Consider the following 13,029-nt stretch of genomic DNA (forward strand, 5'->3'; position numbering starts at 1 on the left):
CTGGACTAAGAACCACTATAACTAACAAATTTTAATTAAACATAAATAAGTAAATACCATAAATAACAAATCCTAAACAGTTTAGGATTCCTACTCCAACTTTGAATTATTATTTCCAACAGACTTTAATCATACAATATATATGTAAACATAAATACAGAAATAGTACATAATTTTCCGAGTTCTTGTCGACTTCTTCTATCATAGCCAATCAAAATTCAAGATTCTTCTTTGTCGAGTCAAACTAAAGAATGAATCAATAGAACAAAAATTATATAAATGTGTCACTACTTTAACTATAGAATGAAAAAGATACCTAAGGATCTCATGAAACAAAGAAGATGACTTATATAAATTAAATTGGAGGAACAACAAAAGTTATCTTAAAATCTTAAATTAAATATTTAGAGGTTGTGAATATGAAAAGTATGAGAGTTATATATATATATATATATATATATATATATATATATATATATATATAAAATAACAATTGAATAGGTAATTAGAGAAGAAATATAAATGCGGATATTTAAAGCAAATAAAAGAGAAAAGTAATAAATAAATGAAAGGGTAGAAGTTTCATAAAACCAAAACAAAAAAATAATAAGACGTGTTATGTCGTAATTTTATTATCTTTAGAAAAATCCCTTTTTGAAATGTTCGAAGTATAAAATATTTTGAGAAAAGTACTTAGAAAAATGTCGTCACTTAATTTTTTAAAGAAATTAAGAAAACTTATAATTTTCAAAAATTTAAACAGAAAAAATCATTTGAAAATATTAAAGAGGATTCGAAATTCAATTTACACTTCAAAAAGGGTTTAAACATTCGAAGTGCCCGCTAACATGTGGTTGACCTGCGACTTGACTAAAATATATTTGACTATTTTTAGAAAAAAGTGATTTAACATAAAAATAATAATTTACGATATTTGATTAACTCTGAGAAAATAGTTAAATAAATGCCACATTTTTATTTTATTTTATTTTTAGAGAAATGAATCCAAAATGAAACATTTGAATTAAAACGCAAGTGAATAGAATTTTAACAAAACTAGATTAATTAGGACTTAATTGACTCATTTTTTAAAATAATTATTTAAACCAAATTGATTAATTTTAGCATAAAAATCATTTTAAATTAATTGAAGAATAAAAGCAAAGTTTTGACTAACTTTTTGAGAAAGTGACAAAGTAAAAGAAAGCCATTTTTTAAAGTTTATAGAAGAAAAATACTTAATTTAAAACAATTTTAGAATGAGTAAAAATGTGTGAAGAAGCGTTAAGTAACACATTTTTTAAGAACAAATGATTTAACTTAATTGAGAATGTAAAATTTGACCAATATTTAATTAATAAAATAAATGACCTCAACACAAAAAAAAAGTATTTAAAGCAAACCAACACAAAGAAAATATTCATCTTTTGGGAAATTTAATTAAGTTAATTAAAATATTCTATGGTTAGAGTGAAATAAAATTAGTCAAGCATAAGCAAAACAATTAGAAGAGTAAAAGAGATAAGGAAATTGGGCCCCTTTTGAGCCAATTTCGCTGCAAAATTTTGAGCTTTAACCCAATTCCCCTTTTTGCGTATACACCGGATGTATATCAGTATATATGAGCATGTATATCAGCTCTTCTCATGTATCTCTTGCTTCCAAACAGTTGTACTTCGCCTCAGCCCTGTATTCCCACATTTTCAACCTGTATATTGATGAATACTGAATGTATACTGTGTATATTGAATGTATACTGTCCATCTTAGGACTTTTGGAGGCTTGTATTTCGACTACAACCTTGTACCCCTGTCCATCCGTTTTCAAAACTCGAACATGATGACAGTCGATTCGATAAAAAAGAGGAGTGTTGGGTTTCAACCCAACTCGGGATGCAAGGAGTGAAGGAGAGAGTCCCAAATTGGACCCAGAACAAGAGATTCATGCAAGGAAAATAAAACGATAAGAATTAGAATGGTAATTCAAACAACTCAGAATCATTCACAGCAAATGATGAGAGACACATTACAAGAAGCATTTAATAAGCCATAACAAATTGAATTAACAGAAAAAGCTAAGTATCCATCAATAACAAGTCAAGCATTTATTAATTTAAGAACAAAAAGTTGCTGGAAAACATATGTACAGTAACAAATGCATACAAAAATAAAATTGATAATAATAAATAAAAGAGAAAAAAAAAACAGTGGGGGCATGAATCATGTTGACTATGAGCATCAAAGATTAAATTTAATTCATCAAATTGCATATAGTTAATTGATTTAAACTCGAAATCTATACAAAAGATCCTAAGAATGAGTAACGCACACTTCAAAGGACATTAGCTCACATAAATAAATTCATACAATAAATAAAAGAACATGCTAAGGTGAAGATTAATGCATACTTATTCGATTAGGAATCACGAGGGAAGCTACTGAGCTCACTTGTAACATTGCATATACATGGAAATTCACAACTTTCTTCCAAATACAAAAATTTCAAAGACTTAAACAAACTACAGGTGAGCAAACAGAGATACACTTCTGCTTGGAACACCAAATGCTACTAAATTAAGACATTCTTTTGAACAGCAAGTTGATGGCCAACATTTCAGCTAGCATCCAACGCAAAGAAAACGAAAACTTGATCCAAAACACAACATGTTGAACATTAGGATAATCACGAAATTTGAATATAGAGAAGACAAACTCTTGCATCCAATAAAAATAGATGATATTTCATATCACCTAATCTTGAGATTCTGCCTTCATTTCGGAGGGAAGCCAAACACCAATAGTAATAAAACTTAAGTGAAACCTTTGATGCTAAGAGACTGTGAAAACTTAAACATGAGCATTCAACGACATTCAAACAAGCGAACTCGAGATGAGGGGTTGCAAATATAAATAGCCTTGAAATTACCATTGAGAAGCAGCGAAGCTAGGCATGAAAATAGCAAAATTTGAAACGACATCAGGAGTAGACAACGAAATCGCTAAAGAACACAGACACTACACATCACTATGCCAGGAATTTAATAACAACCAGCAGCAACACAGACCTCCGAGATACTGGAAACATCATTTCGAAATATTAAGGACAAAAATATTGTAAAGGAGGAGGCGTCACCTTTCCGGGGGCAGCGAACTAGAAACGACGAGCTTTGGATAGTGATTCTTCTACCACAAGATTCAAATACTAATAATAGCAAGCCAAGAAGTTCAAAACCAGCTACGAACAGAGATTTCCTCGGAACCTAAGATTAAAGAATTGCTTGAAAATTTTCAATTGTAAAACAATTATTGCTTCAAAACTAAACTCCAAAACCGTGTCCCCCATCACTTGAGCATGGGAACTATTTATAGGGAAAAATTGGGGAATTTAGCGGGGAAATCCGTTGGGTAATTCAAACAAAAATTTGAATTTTTTCTGCTCTTTTCGAAGCAACAATAAAGGGGATGGGAAAAAGCTGAATTTCGCGAAAGGGGGAAAAGGGGACGTGAGGGCGGCTGATGTCGACGTCTTCAGAGTAGCGTCTTTTCCAAGGTTTACCGGACTGATGTGTATGGAAGAAGAAGACCTACAGGGGTCGTTTGGGTCAGGTCGTATTGCTGTGTATTGTATTTTTGCCGGAATTTGGGCTTCTTTACGTATTGGGTCAGTTATGGTATTGATGTTGTATGTTGTTGTACTGCTTTTTGTGTATTGTATGTTGGGCTGCTAAAATTTATTTGAGAAAGGGAGAAGTGGGCTGGAAATTTGAAATGAAAAGGCCCAAAAAATGTGTCTTTCAAAGAGTAAAGATAAAAGTAAGGGAAAGTGGCTAAAATTGCAAGATAGCCAAATGAATTAACAATTTAGTCAAATTATATTTAGTCGGTGAGTTCGACAAAAAGCTAAATAGGATGAGTTAAAATAAATTAATTAATGAGCTTCTAAATTAATTAATGAGCTTCTCAATCTTAACAAAATAAAATAATTAACTAAATTGTAAACTAATGATTTAAAAATGTAAACTATTATATAACTAAATTAACTAGTAAAAATATTTAAACCAAACAAAATTCTCTTTTTTTTTAGATGATTTTCAGATATTTATAAAATTTACTGATTATATATATATAAAAAAAACATATTTATTATGCAAAAAATTAGAAAAGTGACTAAATTTACTTTAAAATGACTTGAAAAATATTTTGAATGTTATAAAACTAATTATTTCAAATCGTTCGAAATTGAAGAAACTCAATGATTAATATATATTGTAGAGGTCCAAAATTAGGTGTCAACAAGAAGTACTAAAAAATATTCAAATGCGTTAATGAAGCTTAAGAAACATTTCAGGAAGAAAAAAAAAATATGCATTCAATAACCATCATAAACGTATATGTAACTACCACTGGATATGCAATAATTGAGAAATATGAATGTGGGTTTGGTTATTAAAATTTAGTAGGTTGTACTTATTAGAAAATGTTCTATTAATGTAGCAAAGAAATTAGGGGTTTAGGTTATTAGAATTTGGGGGGTTGTAGTTATTTGACTTATTTCTAATTATTAATGCAGCCAAGAAATGAGGGGTTTTAGTAATTGAAATTTAGGGCTTGTGTATATTTCAACGTGTAAAGTTAATCTAAATTTGTAATTCATTTAATGCATTAAGATGAATGTATGTTACTTCATGGAAACATTAATGTAACTAATTTATTTTTAAAAAGGATAAAAATGTCTAACAATTTTCTATGAATATTTTCTTCTTTAATTGATTAGATATTTTATAATATGTTTATTTAGTGTAGGTGTGAAATGGTATTTCAACTTTTAACTTTTTTTGTTCACTTTTATTAATATACTAGTTTCTGGGTACATGTGTTGCACGTCTGTTCCAATTTAATATATTTAGTTAGATTTTTCAAAGATATAAATATTACTCCCTTCATTTCAAATTAATTGAATTGTTGAGACATTTTTCATTTTTCAAATTAACTTAATTGTTCAAACTTCAAGACCTCTTTTAGAATATTCCTCCAATTTTACCCTTCATTAGTTAGTATTGGAATTAGTGATTAACTTATTATAATTAATGTTTAGTTATTTTAATCATAAATTTGACAATAATTAATAAAGATAAAAATGAAAAGTTATTTCTTAATCTTCTTTTCTTAAAAATGTGAAACATCTCAACAGTTCAATTAATTTGAAATAATTCCAATACTCACTCATGAAGATACACGTGTTTGAATAAGATACACAGTCACTTCATGGCCCCTTCTTTGCTTTTAATGTTATTGTTAACTTAATTATTACTAAGTCAATTAAACTTGTCGCACTGCTTGTATGTCACTTGGATTATTATTATTGTGCAATTTGATTAAATTTAAAAATTCTATCAAATGCCACATAATTAAAATAGATGGAGTAATTTATTTTATTTAAAAATAAATTAAAAATTATTAGAAATCATAATAATTATATACTAAAAATAAATAAAAGACATCAAAATTTGATAACTCTCAAAATTCTATCGATGCCACATAAACTGGGATAGAAGAAATATCATATATTATCTAAAAATTATATTAAAAGTAATACAAATTATAATAATTAATAACTTAAAATATTTACAAATCATAAAAAATTAATTGACTTTCGACATTTTATTTATATCACATAAATAGAGACAAAATAAATACTCTCTCTATCCAACAATAGTTGTTCACTATTGACTTGATACACCCCTTAAATTATAATAATTAATAACTTAAAATATTTATAAATCATTAAAAAAAAATTGACTTTCGAAATTTTATTTATATCACATAAATTGAGACAAAATAAATACTCCATCTGTCCAACAATATGTCACGCCCCGAGCCTACACCCTAGGCGGGACTGGCACACGAAGACCATTGTTGGCCCCAAGCGAACCCTTGGTCTAGCTTACCTACTCAGCGGAAGACTGTATGCATATTTATAATGATCAAACACCATAAATGTACTTTAAAAGAATAAACTGAACTGTTCAAACTGAAACTCATAATGTTTTTTTAAAAATAAACATTTAACTTAGCCAAAATGGTAACTCAACTCTGAACATAAGTCAATAACAAAGTAAAGAGAAATGACTAACTGACTGTCTATCTATGAAGCCTCTAATAACTGAGATGGATGTCGGGACAGGCCCACGACATCCTAATGAACTATCTAATACTAAAAGTAAACAAAAGGGATCCTCCGAAATGCAAAGAGGTTCACCAACAGACTCTGAACTGCTCACTGGATCAACGATGCGCCGGAATGTTGATCCTAGTTACCTATGTCTGCATTATAATACGATGCAGGCCAACTGGCATCAGTACATTGAATGTACGAGTATGCGAGTTGGAATGCTAAAACAACATAGGCTTGAAAGAGATTCTGAACGAAACACTTACATTGACACTTCTCAACTCATGAATACTTAACAGAACTCATTTCATTATAAAACAGTTTAAAACAAGTGCAATATAAAAGAAAACTGTTTAAAACATGTTGTAAACTCATAATCATAATATCATAAAAGACATATCATGCTTCATCTCAAAGTCTACTTGTGCAATGCATGAATGAAGTCACATACCCCCATTTATACTAAGTAGAACCCCTTGAGGAACCATGCAATTACTGTTGTGGGAGTTTCTCTAACCGACAACCATCACTAAAGAATTATAGTGACGATACAACGTTATTAGCCCCACACTTACCAGGCCATTCTTTACCTTGCCGTGGTATAGGACCTGAACTACTAAGTGGATCCACTAGTCTATTGTGAAAAGGATTCATCTAAATGACCCTTTTCTACCCATGATGGCTACATAGTTTATGGAGACTTGAGTTAATATGAACTCGCATCCCCATATCGGTGCTCAATACTACTCCCAAAAGATACTTAGCTCATATGTTTTAAAAACAAACTTCTTCTGTGATTTGAGGTTAGTGCTCAAAAACTTAGCTCAAAGGCTATCTGGGAAATCTTGGTTTCCCTGCTTACTTCATTTAGAAAGCTATTCTTCTTTTCTGAAAACTAGCCCGAAGGCCCTTTGGAAATCTCAGTTTCCGTTCTTATTTGAATGTGAAAACATTTTAAGTCTCTCTGGGAATTCCCATATGTTTCTTTGAAGAAAAGAACTTCAACTTTACTCTTTACTGAACTCAAAACTTAAGTCTTAAAACAAAGTTAAAACGTTTGTGAAAGACTTTTTGAAAACTTTAAGAACTTATCTTAACTTGACTCTTGACTTTGACTCTTAATTGATCTTGACTTGGCTCTTAACTGATCTTGACTTTGAAGTTAGGAATTCAAGGTTATGATTTATGTTTCTGGATGATTTCTAGATGTTTAGAAGTCATTTAGAGTAGTTAGAATTAATGGAATGTGTTAGTACACTTTACAATAACTTAAACGGACTGAATGGCGAAAGCTGGACGAAAAACGACGATTTGGGCGCATCCGGGGTGCGCCGCGCCAGCCCTAACCTTTCTGAGTCTCTATTCTGGCGCACTGCTCCAGCCCCTCGGGCGTATCTAGGGCGCGTCGCGCCAGCCAGAGGCGAATCTAGGATTTTTCGAACATGGGTGAAATGACCGAAAAAGTTCTTAAAAATGTGCTTCGGAAGTTACCGGAAACTTGTTTAGCTATATCAAAAAAAAATCGTTTCGTTTTTCAAAAATCCGACTTCATATTCTTGTTTAAGGGGTCAAATTGAGTGGGAAATGGATCTAACCCAAATTTTAGAGCAACTATATCAAAATCCGAAATTTCCAAGTGAAGCCTTTTTCGAGGGTCTATTTTGGAGGGTCATATCTCCTAGAACACAAATAATTGGGTGGACCATAACATATCCATGGAAATCCCTTTGAGTTAGCTACCTAACGCACTTCGTTTCACCTCATTCGGAGTTCGGACGAAGAAGTTATGCCCATTTTCGTAAAATCTGTCCGGCAGGAAATGCAAATTTCCAGTGACCGAAATTACTGTTCACCCGCCTCATTTTTTTTTCTAAGTGTTGGACCATTTTTCCAAAGGGCATATGTTATTTCCTATATACCATTAGTTCAATTCCCATCTCTAAAACATTTCCCAAAACACCTCTCCCATACTTAGACGCATTTTCTCTCAAGTTCCCTCAAGAAGCCTAATCCAAAACCTTCCTCAAGATTGAAGAGACTCTTGCTCCAAGTTCCAAGCTTCCATTGAAGACACTCTCAAGACCTTCATAAGAACTCAAGGTATGTGGTGTTGAACTCATGGGTCCTTCCACCCATAGTGCCTAGACTCTATTCTACTCACTAATTCATGGTTTAAGTTAAGATTCATAAATTAGTCTTGTTCTTTGTAATAATTTCCTGCACATTGAATTTTAAACATGAAAAGTGATTGTTTTGAGCATGTTGTGACTCTAGAACTTGAATCTAAATTTGGAATGGATGTGGAGATTTTCATGTGGTATTGTGGGTGTTAAAAGGTGTTGTTGTAGGTTGTTCACTGGTTTGGCTGCATAATTACTACCCTATTTTCCATGCTCTTTGATTCCATTACATGCCTTCAAGGTGTTTGACAAAATGTCCAACTATGGAGAATTGATGAATCGATGCTTTAAAGCTTGAGTTATGAGATGTATGGCAATCCAGAGATGTGTTGATGACAAACTAAGCTTGTGTATATGTTCATTCCATACGTGAGATTGCATTAGAGCCTAATGGGAATTTCCTATATAAAGTGTTGCATGACCATGCCCGGTCCGGGGGAAAAGAACCGGACAACCATGTGAGAGGTTTATATCTCACCACCTAGGATGCTTGGGGTGTGACCAACATCAACCATGTGAGAGGTTTATATCTCACCACCTAGGATGCTTGGGGTGTGACCAACATCAACCATGTGAGGGGTTTATACCTTGCCACCAGGGTGTCCGGGTGTGAACGGCATCCCCCATCCTAAGTTGGGGTTATAGATTGGTTGGATCATGCATACACATATGATATCTACTATTAGTATAGATTTACTTAAACATGTTTTGACTTCACTTTGATCATGCATCCTCATATTGTTATTCATAATGCCTATGAAACTATTTCTTGTATTTCGATTGTGTCCTTGTCTATTGTTGTGTTGCACCCCGCATACTTAGTACATTCCAAGTACTAACGCATATTTTGCCTACATGATGTCACCATGTAGGGACCGGAGCTACTCTTGATCCTTCTCTCCATTCACGTGGCTAGTACGGCGCTTATCCGAGTTTGTTGGTGAGTCCTCAATGATTCGAGGGCTATGTTATGTTTCCTACTCCTATGTTTTGAGACTTTAGCTTGCAATTGTATTTTGACTATGAGGGGAGCCGGTAGTATGTCATGGCCCCCGTCCTATCTATGTATGTAGAGGTGTGCGTTGGACAAGTATTTTGTAAATGAGCTTGACTCTTGTTCTATGATGTCATTTTGAAATGGTTTGCCCTTAGTCCCTATTTCCCGTTAATTAATGTTGAATGTACTTCCGCGACCGATGAAGTGTGATGACAAGTTTGAGAGGCTTGTTTGGGGTCCCTTCGGGTTCCTCATTCGCCATGTCACGTCTAGGCCCTAGGCTTGGGTCGTGACAATGGGTGCACCAAGTAAAATGTATTAAAGTGAGAATTGATCCTTAATCCTCAAGGTCAAAAGTTCAACATTTAACCATGTAGACCATTTAGACTTCTTGTAGTACGGGTGCAAGAATATAATATTATACAAAATCTTAAAAAATATACATATAAATATCTACTTTTACGAAGAGACCACGGGTGCGGGTGACCTATTTTTAGGCTGTAAATTCGCCACTGGCGCCAGCCTCCCTTTAGGCAAAATTCTGACGAACTTTTGCTCTCGTTTTCTGATCCTAAATTATTTTAATCCGATTCTTTTTCTCAATTTCACTTTAGATTTAAGTACCCAATTCATATACACAAGAATCTAACTCAAGGAACTCCAGAACTAACAACTTAATCATCAAGAACTCCTAAAACTCAACTCATGTTCAAGAACGAAAGTAATTCAAGAACCACATTCAATAACATTCAAAATCCAATCTTTTTGAGATGAAATCGCTGAATCAAACATGCTTGGCACGTGGGTGAACGAACCCAATGTTGAGATAGACTCACATACCTTAATTGATTGAATCCTCGGCGAAATTCACAAGCAATTCCTTGCGACGACGATGAATCTAGCTTTTTTCCTCCTTTCTCTTTTCTTGCGTTCCTCCTCCAAAACCCTAGCTCTATTTGGTAAATGCATAAACTGATCTAATTTAGTTTAGACCCCTAATTAATTACCAAAAACGAATTAAAATAAAAGGGTAAGGAAAAGACCAAATTACCCCTTAAAAATCCGAATTGGACATTTCCTTAATCCAACGGCTTAACTTTCAAAGGGCATATCTCACTTATACGAACTCGGAATCGCGTAAACTTGGCGGCGTTGGAAAGATCGTTCCACGATCTTTGCAACCATACCTGGAAGTACACCTAACTCATCCTGAGCTAGGAGTTATGATCGTTTGAAAAATGACCAAAACTCAACTTTACTTGCTTAAAATTTTCCAGATTTCCCTTATACTTTCCAAAAACGAAAGTTTCCAGATTTAAACTACATTCTAATTATTTCTAGATGCGGGATGTTACACAATAGTTGTCCACTATTGACTTGGCTCACCCTCAAGAAACAATAAATTATAAGGGTAATATTACTATATTATTCTTTGACTTTATTAAATTTAATATTTTGAGAAATGTGTTAGATGATAAATAATATTTAATAGCAAGGGTAAAATAGACACAAAAGATAAATTATTTCTTGATTTTTTAAATTGGGCAAGTATTGTTGGACAACAATTTTTTAGTATAGTGGACAACTATTGTTGAACGAAAGAAGTAACATATATTGGGCCCGTGCTGGCACGGGCTCCATTATCTAGTGATTTATAATTTTTTAGTTTATGAAGAGTAAAAATACACTTACCCACTTTTTATTATTGTTATTATTATTAATAATAACAATAATAATAATATTAATAATAATAATAATATGATTACTATTTAATATTTAATTAATTAGATATTTTATAACTTTTTTCTTTAGTAGAAAAGCAAAATGGTAATTCAACTTTAAACTTTGAGTCTTTCAACTTTTAATAATATATGATAATAAAATAAATTATAAATATATATAAAAATTAGGAATTAATCTAAGGAACTATATATTTAATATTTAAATAGTTAAATGTTTTATAACATTTTAATTTATAGAAGGGTAAAATCGTAATTCAACTTTCAACTTTCAACTTTTTTTGTTCCCACTTTTAGCAACATATGACTATGATTATGTAAAGCACGAATAATTTCTCTAGTCTTAAAATAAAATAGAAAATTGACCGCATCCAACCTCATTGACACTTTGTAGAACATAAAAACATTATTCGGTGACAAAATAAAGAAATATGAATTTACTACATAATTTGCAACAATTTGAATTATTCTGAAACACAATTTTTTTTTGAATTATTTTACCACTATACAGAATGTCTAGCGGTCTTTTATTAAAATAAAAATTCTAAATAGGGATAAGTACAAGCAAGGGGGTTAGGCCTTAGCTTACCAATCCTAATAAGATAATGAACTACTCCAACATTGAATTTCAAAAAAAATAATTGCATTCGATTGACATTATATCATATTAATGCCTAATCAAGTATATAAAAACTTTAATCCAGATCCATGAAACTTTTGCTCTGTGATATGATTGAGATTCTCACTCATCTCGACGGTAAAATAATTCTTCCAATCTCCAATCTCTCCTTTATGAAATAATGTTTTATTTTCCTCTCCAGTTGTCAACTTTTCATTTGTATTCACCTTCAAATTGCTCAAATTCTCAAAGCTACACATTTTTAATATTTCATCCACAACTCCACAATTTTCTTCCTTTATAGAAAATTGACATTCTAAGAATTCAGTCAATCGTTTAAGTTGAATTTTTGGCTTCTCTTTCATTTCTTCATACATGAGGAAAAATACTTTGTTTGGATTTTCTATGCTTTGTTTCCAATAATCCAAGACGTGATCCCAAAACGGTCCATAAATGCTCACCCCCTTGCAAAAAGATCAAACATTTCTTCAACGGAATTGGTATCTTTGTGACCAAGTCTTAAATTGTTTGAAAAATGCCACATAGAAATAAAAGTGTCACTAGGATTTCTACACAAGTAAACAAGTTTGATTTCTGAATTTTGAACAGATTTTGGCAATGAAGCAAAGGGCACATGAGTTCGTTGCCAAGAGTCTCGGTGAAGTGAAAGATGAAAAATCAGGGACTTGACCATCAACATAGAGTGTATGTTCCAAAAATGGAACAAGAACATGAGAATTCTTGACAAGTAAAGGATGATTTTGTTCAAAAACAGAATGTTTAGTTCGATTCACTAGAGCAAATAAAAGTGATTTTAACCAAGTGGTTCCTGATTTTGGAGTTGTAACAAGAATGATATCAGTGTCTTGAGCTTGAAATTGTTGTTGACATGCAATAACACCTTGGATCAATCTTGGTGATGTCCAAAATCCTTGGTATTTGTAGATATATGATCCTATCCATCCCTTTTCTTTTGGAAGGGTAGAGAGCAATTTCTTACATGCTTCACTTAGACTATCCTCTTATAAATATTTGGGAGGAGAAGTTTGAGATGTTGTCATGGTTTTGATGATTGAGTGCTTTCTTCTAGTTACTTATATAGCTATCAAAATAGGTAGATTATCTGCATTATCATTTGAGTCATTAAATCAAATTATAATTTTAAAAAGGAAAAAAGTTAAATAGCTTTCCTAGTCAAAAAGATTATGACATCACCTCTCTTACTCTTATGTCCAAAATATACATATAAAGATAATTATATGCCATTATCATTTAAGTCACTTAAATCATAATTTTAAAAGTAAAAAGGATAAATGACTTTCC

The 13,029-nt window shown here is 32.0% G+C and overlaps 1 pseudogene; it reads right to left on the reverse strand.

Annotated features, from left to right (window-relative positions):
• Positions 1-11,765: 11,765 nt before the first annotated feature.
• On the reverse strand, positions 11,766-12,767 carry LOC125859102 (cytosolic sulfotransferase 12-like; annotated as a pseudogene).
• Positions 12,768-13,029: the final 262 nt, after the last annotated feature.

Source organism: Solanum stenotomum, chromosome 3 (assembly GCF_019186545.1).
Source record: "Solanum stenotomum isolate F172 chromosome 3, ASM1918654v1, whole genome shotgun sequence".
Classification (NCBI taxonomy): domain Eukaryota; kingdom Viridiplantae; phylum Streptophyta; class Magnoliopsida; order Solanales; family Solanaceae; genus Solanum; species Solanum stenotomum.